The sequence below is a fragment of the Anser brachyrhynchus genome (genome assembly GCF_964034855.1).
Source record: "Anser brachyrhynchus genome assembly, contig: SCAFFOLD_55, whole genome shotgun sequence".
NCBI lineage: Eukaryota > Metazoa > Chordata > Aves > Anseriformes > Anatidae > Anser > Anser brachyrhynchus.
The window spans coordinates 923,512-932,130 of NW_027663644.1; positions in this window are offsets into that span (position 1 = coordinate 923,512).

The window sequence follows — 8,619 nt, forward strand, 5'->3', positions numbered from 1 at the left end:
GAAGCCAGATTTGGGCACCTGCCCCGGCTTCCAGCGCTGAATAAAGCACCTTCATATAATCACTTGGTGGTTATGTGGTTGCTACGCTAACATTTTGGCGACCCAGGTGGGACAGCGTGGGCACTGCTGAGGCGGCTCGTGTCTCGGTTTCGCTCCAGCCGGCACCGAGGGATTCTCGGGGAGCAGTCGACCACGACCGACCTCCGCTGCTCACGACGTACCACTGGAGTGGTAAGCAAAGGTGCTTTCAACTTTGGGTATTCGGTACCGATTTGGTTGCGAAAGCCTGCCGGTCAGACGCGGCGAAAGCCACGCTCGGTTGGGCAGGGAGCTCCCGGGGTAAGCCTAGGCGCCGTCCGTTAGACAGAGCGAAAGCTCTGCAGGTTCGGCATTGGTGGTTTGGTATTGGTAATTGTATTGGTTTGTGCTGAAGGGTCAGCACTTGGTATTATTGGTATGTAGTAAGCACGCTGCTGCTCCGGCAGCTTCTGGGAAAGCGTGCTGCTGCTCCGGCAGCTTTTGGGAGAGCACGCTGCTGCTCCGGCAGCTTTTGGGAAAGCGTGCTGCTGCTCCGGCAGCTTCTGGGAGAGCACGCTGCTGCTCCGGCAGCTTTTGGGAGAGTGTGCTGCTGCTCCGGCAGCTTTTGGGAAAGCGTGCTGCTGCTCCGGCAGCTTTTGGGAGAGCACGCTGCTGCTCCGGCAGCTTCTGGGAAAGTGTGCTGCTGCTCTGGCAGCTTTTGGGTTTGTATCATAAGCTCAAAATGAAAAAGATCAAAGGAATTCTGGGAAAAGATGTACCTATCCCGCGGACATCCCCGCTGGGGTGTTTGCTAGCACACTGGAAAGAGGGAGGTTTTGGTCAAGAAATGCGGAAAGGAAAGCTGATTGATTATTGTAATATTTGGTGGCCACAGTATAAGCTAGAGGACCAAGAAACTTGGCCTGAGAATGGAACATTGCAATATAATACAATTTTACAATTGATGCTATTCTGTAAGCGGGAAGGAAAATATGATGAACTGCCGTATGTGGAATTATTCTTTTATTTGCGCCGAAAGCCTGAATGGCAGCATGCTTGTGGAATAATGGTGCTTGAGGTTTCAACTGAGGAACGTTGTTGTGCATGTACTAAGGAGGGACACTGTATACAGCATCAGGCAATAGAGAATAATAAGTATTATGGGGAAATGAATAATGGAAATATTGATTTGGAAGTTGCGCCGTCGGCTCCGCCGGAAGAGCCAGGACAGGGAGGGAAAAGAGAAAAGGAAGCTAGCAGTAGTGATGGAGAATCCCCGACTTTAGTCTCCCCTGTGTCACATAGGACCCGGCAACAGCGAAGGGCAGGAGAAACTATAAATGAACAGGGAGGGAAAATAATCGCTCCCCTCAGGCAAGGAGTGGGGACAGAAGGACCGGTATATGTTAAGGTGCCTTTTTCAGCTGGGGATTTAATGATATGGAAACAAGCAGCCGGCACCTACAGGGAAAACCCAGATAAAGTAGCTAGGGTAATGAAAATGATAATTAAAACCCAAAATCCCGATTGGGATGATCTCCAGGTGATCCTGGATACTTTGATGGACTCGACAGAAAAAGACGTGGTATTGCGGGCAGCCAGAGAGAGAGCCCGAGAAGATATACGTAATGGATTAGTGCTTGGAAATCTAGATCAAAACTTCCCCACCGAGGATCCCCAATGGGATTATAACACAGGGGATGGAATAAGGAGGCTGAAGAGATATCAAGATTGGGTACAAGTCGGGGTACAGAATGCCATGCCCCGGACTTATCAAAGGACTTCCAGCTGTTTGTGCATGAGAGACAACGATTGGCATTAGGAGTACTGACCCAGCGACTTGGGAGCTGGAAAAGACCTGTGGGGTATTTTTCTAAACAATTGGATGCAGTAAGCGCTGGATGGCCCTCGTGTTTAAGGGCCGTGGCAGCCACAGTCCTTTTAATACAGGAAGCCAGGAAGCTCACATTAGGGAAGCAAATTGAGTGTTCGTGCCACATATGGTGACTACGGTATTGGAGCAAAAGGGGGGCCATTGGCTATGGCCCAGCCGAATGATGAAATATCAAGCTATACTAACTGAGCAAGATGATGTAATCTTAAGAACTACTAACTTATTGAACCCAGCAGTGTTTCTAGGAACAACTACGGAGGAAGGAGACCTCAGTCATGATTGCGTGGAGATCATCGAACATACCTATGCCAGCAGAACAGACTTAAAGGATCAGCCTCGGGGGAGACCGGATTGGGAACTTTTCACGGATGGAAGCAGCTTTGTGGAAAATGGGACTCGTTATGCAGGATACGCGGCAACTACATCAAAGGTAGTGATTGAGGCAAATTCCCTACCTCCGGGGACTTCAGCCCAACGAGCAGAAATAGTCGCCCTGACACGAGCCCTGGAACTAAGCGAGGGTAAGAACGTGAATATTTGGACAGATTCAAAATATGCATTCGGGGTAGTCCACGTACATGGGGCATTATGGAAAGAAAGGGGAATGCTATCCTCACAAGGGACTAATATAAAATACCAGGAAGAAATATTGAAATTAATAACAGCTGTACAGAAACCCCAACAGGTGGCCATAATGCATTGTAAAGCTCATCAAGGAGGGGTGTCAGAGATTGCAGAAGGTAACAGACTGGCGGATTTGACGGCCCGGAAGGTTGCACGTGAAGTATGGAAAGTAATGGCTCTAATTCCATCGAAGGTAGGCCTCTCTTGTTTTAAATTACCTAAAGACCCAAAGTATTCAGCGGAAGATGAGAGACTTGCAAATTTGATGAAGGCCCAGAAGAATCCTGACGGGTGGTATGTGACTACGACAGGACAACTCATAGTACCTCCTATAATAATGCGAGAACTCTTACAAATAAAACATAATGAATGTCACTGGGGTGCAGAAGCAATGGTGACCTATTTGAAACGAGGTGTCATCTCGGTACACATGTTAACAATGGCAAAGTCAGTAATGTCAAAATGTGAGCTTTGCTTAAAGAATAATCCGGTAGCAAGGAAACATGCTGAGATGGGAAGAACTAGAGCTGGAATAGAGCCTGGAGATTACTGGCAAATAGACTTCGTGGAACTGCCTAAAGCAAGAGGTTATAAATACCGATTGGTAGGGGTTGATACTTTTTCAGGATGGCCAGAGGCCCTTCCCTGTCACACCAACTAAGCAAAGGAAACGGTAAAATGGTTACTACGGGAAATAATCCCTAGATTTGGTGTACCGTTGGGTATTTCTTCAGACAGGGGACCACATTTCATTGCCAACATGGTCAAGGAGGTTAGTAGGTTACTGGGAATCACCCAGAACACCCTATCCCACTTACTCCACCCCCATCCTATAGTACTAGCGTTAACAAGCAGGCATAGAGGAATCAATAAGATAGTAGACTAACGAAGATGCGTTAAGATTATACTTACTAATCTCTATATCAAGTTATACTCACTAACCTCTACTAACCTGATTCAACCTAACAGTAATGAAAATAATTGCTCTTGGTATGAGTGAAGTATTTTCAAAGGGGGGAAATGTTAGTGTTGGGGAGAATCGAATGGATGTTTTACTAATGTCTCTTAGGTAATGGGACCTACAGTATAATTAAGCATTGCCAAATGTACTTACATTATCAATTAATCTATGTATACTGGAAACTTAGGGAGTACATTGAACAATCAAAAGAATCATTGAAGGGGAACCCTGGGAGGGAACAGGTACAACCTGACCTTGGATAAGGGCCTGGAAATGATGAAATGAGTTGAAGCAGAACCAAGAAGCGGAGGGAGCATGCGTCGAGTAAGAAAGGTGAAAAGTTTAGCGGAGAGGAAGACTCCTTACTTCATCTGGACGACCACCTGGACGACCACCAGAGTGCGCCACGCATGTGCAAAGGGGAGGGGAGCTAATTAGAATGAAAAGCGAGGCTGATGTTGCAACCTGTAATGAATATGTATACCTGACGCAATATTGTATGTATAAATAACGGCTGGGAAGTAACGGGACTTGAAGCCAGATTTGGGCACCTGCCCCGGCTTCCAGCGCTGAATAAAGCACCTTCATATAATCACTTGGTGGTTATGTGGTTGCTACGCTAACATTTTGGCGACCCAGGTGGGACAGCGTGGGCACTGCTGAGGCGGCTCGTGTCTCGGTTTCGCTCCAGCCGGCACCGAGGGATTCTCGGGGAGCAGTCGACCACGACCGACCTCCGCTGCTCACGACGTACCACTGGAGTGGTAAGCAAAGGTGCTTTCAACTTTGGGTATTCGGTACCGATTTGGTTGCGAAAGCCTGCCGGTCAGACGCGGCGAAAGCCACGCTCGGTTGGGCAGGGAGCTCCCGGGGTAAGCCTAGGCGCCGTCCGTTAGACAGAGCGAAAGCTCTGCAGGTTCGGCATTGGTGGTTTGGTATTGGTAATTGTATTGGTTTGTGCTGAAGGGTCAGCACTTGGTATTATTGGTATGTAGTAAGCACGCTGCTGCTCCGGCAGCTTCTGGGAAAGCGTGCTGCTGCTCCGGCAGCTTTTGGGAGAGCACGCTGCTGCTCCGGCAGCTTTTGGGAAAGCGTGCTGCTGCTCCGGCAGCTTCTGGGAGAGCACGCTGCTGCTCCGGCAGCTTTTGGGAGAGTGTGCTGCTGCTCCGGCAGCTTTTGGGAAAGCGTGCTGCTGCTCCGGCAGCTTTTGGGAGAGCACGCTGCTGCTCCGGCAGCTTCTGGGAAAGTGTGCTGCTGCTCTGGCAGCTTTTGGGTTTGTATCATAAGCTCAAAATGAAAAAGATCAAAGGAATTCTGGGAAAAGATGTACCTATCCCGCGGACATCCCCGCTGGGGTGTTTGCTAGCACACTGGAAAGAGGGAGGTTTTGGTCAAGAAATGCGGAAAGGAAAGCTGATTGATTATTGTAATATTTGGTGGCCACAGTATAAGCTAGAGGACCAAGAAACTTGGCCTGAGAATGGAACATTGCAATATAATACAATTTTACAATTGATGCTATTCTGTAAGCGGGAAGGAAAATATGATGAACTGCCGTATGTGGAATTATTCTTTTATTTGCGCCGAAAGCCTGAATGGCAGCATGCTTGTGGAATAATGGTGCTTGAGGTTTCAACTGAGGAACGTTGTTGTGCATGTACTAAGGAGGGACACTGTATACAGCATCAGGCAATAGAGAATAATAAGTATTATGGGGAAATGAATAATGGAAATATTGATTTGGAAGTTGCGCCGTCGGCTCCGCCGGAAGAGCCAGGACAGGGAGGGAAAAGAGAAAAGGAAGCTAGCAGTAGTGATGGAGAATCCCCGACTTTAGTCTCCCCTGTGTCACATAGGACCCGGCAACAGCGAAGGGCAGGAGAAACTATAAATGAACAGGGAGGGAAAATAATCGCTCCCCTCAGGCAAGGAGTGGGGACAGAAGGACCGGTATATGTTAAGGTGCCTTTTTCAGCTGGGGATTTAATGATATGGAAACAAGCAGCCGGCACCTACAGGGAAAACCCAGATAAAGTAGCTAGGGTAATGAAAATGATAATTAAAACCCAAAATCCCGATTGGGATGATCTCCAGGTGATCCTGGATACTTTGATGGACTCGACAGAAAAAGACGTGGTATTGCGGGCAGCCAGAGAGAGAGCCCGAGAAGATATACGTAATGGATTAGTGCTTGGAAATCTAGATCAAAACTTCCCCACCGAGGATCCCCAATGGGATTATAACACAGGGGATGGAATAAGGAGGCTGAAGAGATATCAAGATTGGGTACAAGTCGGGGTACAGAATGCCATGCCCCGGACTTATCAAAGGACTTCCAGCTGTTTGTGCATGAGAGACAACGATTGGCATTAGGAGTACTGACCCAGCGACTTGGGAGCTGGAAAAGACCTGTGGGGTATTTTTCTAAACAATTGGATGCAGTAAGCGCTGGATGGCCCTCGTGTTTAAGGGCCGTGGCAGCCACAGTCCTTTTAATACAGGAAGCCAGGAAGCTCACATTAGGGAAGCAAATTGAGTGTTCGTGCCACATATGGTGACTACGGTATTGGAGCAAAAGGGGGGCCATTGGCTATGGCCCAGCCGAATGATGAAATATCAAGCTATACTAACTGAGCAAGATGATGTAATCTTAAGAACTACTAACTTATTGAACCCAGCAGTGTTTCTAGGAACAACTACGGAGGAAGGAGACCTCAGTCATGATTGCGTGGAGATCATCGAACATACCTATGCCAGCAGAACAGACTTAAAGGATCAGCCTCGGGGGAGACCGGATTGGGAACTTTTCACGGATGGAAGCAGCTTTGTGGAAAATGGGACTCGTTATGCAGGATACGCGGCAACTACATCAAAGGTAGTGATTGAGGCAAATTCCCTACCTCCGGGGACTTCAGCCCAACGAGCAGAAATAGTCGCCCTGACACGAGCCCTGGAACTAAGCGAGGGTAAGAACGTGAATATTTGGACAGATTCAAAATATGCATTCGGGGTAGTCCACGTACATGGGGCATTATGGAAAGAAAGGGGAATGCTATCCTCACAAGGGACTAATATAAAATACCAGGAAGAAATATTGAAATTAATAACAGCTGTACAGAAACCCCAACAGGTGGCCATAATGCATTGTAAAGCTCATCAAGGAGGGGTGTCAGAGATTGCAGAAGGTAACAGACTGGCGGATTTGACGGCCCGGAAGGTTGCACGTGAAGTATGGAAAGTAATGGCTCTAATTCCATCGAAGGTAGGCCTCTCTTGTTTTAAATTACCTAAAGACCCAAAGTATTCAGCGGAAGATGAGAGACTTGCAAATTTGATGAAGGCCCAGAAGAATCCTGACGGGTGGTATGTGACTACGACAGGACAACTCATAGTACCTCCTATAATAATGCGAGAACTCTTACAAATAAAACATAATGAATGTCACTGGGGTGCAGAAGCAATGGTGACCTATTTGAAACGAGGTGTCATCTCGGTACACATGTTAACAATGGCAAAGTCAGTAATGTCAAAATGTGAGCTTTGCTTAAAGAATAATCCGGTAGCAAGGAAACATGCTGAGATGGGAAGAACTAGAGCTGGAATAGAGCCTGGAGATTACTGGCAAATAGACTTCGTGGAACTGCCTAAAGCAAGAGGTTATAAATACCGATTGGTAGGGGTTGATACTTTTTCAGGATGGCCAGAGGCCCTTCCCTGTCACACCAACTAAGCAAAGGAAACGGTAAAATGGTTACTACGGGAAATAATCCCTAGATTTGGTGTACCGTTGGGTATTTCTTCAGACAGGGGACCACATTTCATTGCCAACATGGTCAAGGAGGTTAGTAGGTTACTGGGAATCACCCAGAACACCCTATCCCACTTACTCCACCCCCATCCTATAGTACTAGCGTTAACAAGCAGGCATAGAGGAATCAATAAGATAGTAGACTAACGAAGATGCGTTAAGATTATACTTACTAATCTCTATATCAAGTTATACTCACTAACCTCTACTAACCTGATTCAACCTAACAGTAATGAAAATAATTGCTCTTGGTATGAGTGAAGTATTTTCAAAGGGGGGAAATGTTAGTGTTGGGGAGAATCGAATGGATGTTTTACTAATGTCTCTTAGGTAATGGGACCTACAGTATAATTAAGCATTGCCAAATGTACTTACATTATCAATTAATCTATGTATACTGGAAACTTAGGGAGTACATTGAACAATCAAAAGAATCATTGAAGGGGAACCCTGGGAGGGAACAGGTACAACCTGACCTTGGATAAGGGCCTGGAAATGATGAAATGAGTTGAAGCAGAACCAAGAAGCGGAGGGAGCATGCGTCGAGTAAGAAAGGTGAAAAGTTTAGCGGAGAGGAAGACTCCTTACTTCATCTGGACGACCACCTGGACGACCACCAGAGTGCGCCACGCATGTGCAAAGGGGAGGGGAGCTAATTAGAATGAAAAGCGAGGCTGATGTTGCAACCTGTAATGAATATGTATACCTGACGCAATATTGTATGTATAAATAACGGCTGGGAAGTAACGGGACTTGAAGCCAGATTTGGGCACCTGCCCCGGCTTCCAGCGCTGAATAAAGCACCTTCATATAATCACTTGGTGGTTATGTGGTTGCTACGCTAACATTTTGGCGACCCAGGTGGGACAGCGTGGGCACTGCTGAGGCGGCTCGTGTCTCGGTTTCGCTCCAGCCGGCACCGAGGGATTCTCGGGGAGCAGTCGACCACGACCGACCTCCGCTGCTCACGACGTACCACTGGAGTGGTAAGCAAAGGTGCTTTCAACTTTGGGTATTCGGTACCGATTTGGTTGCGAAAGCCTGCCGGTCAGACGCGGCGAAAGCCACGCTCGGTTGGGCAGGGAGCTCCCGGGGTAAGCCTAGGCGCCGTCCGTTAGACAGAGCGAAAGCTCTGCAGGTTCGGCATTGGTGGTTTGGTATTGGTAATTGTATTGGTTTGTGCTGAAGGGTCAGCACTTGGTATTATTGGTATGTAGTAAGCACGCTGCTGCTCCGGCAGCTTCTGGGAAAGCGTGCTGCTGCTCCGGCAGCTTTTGGGAGAGCACGCTGCTGCTCCGGCAGCTTTTGGGAAAG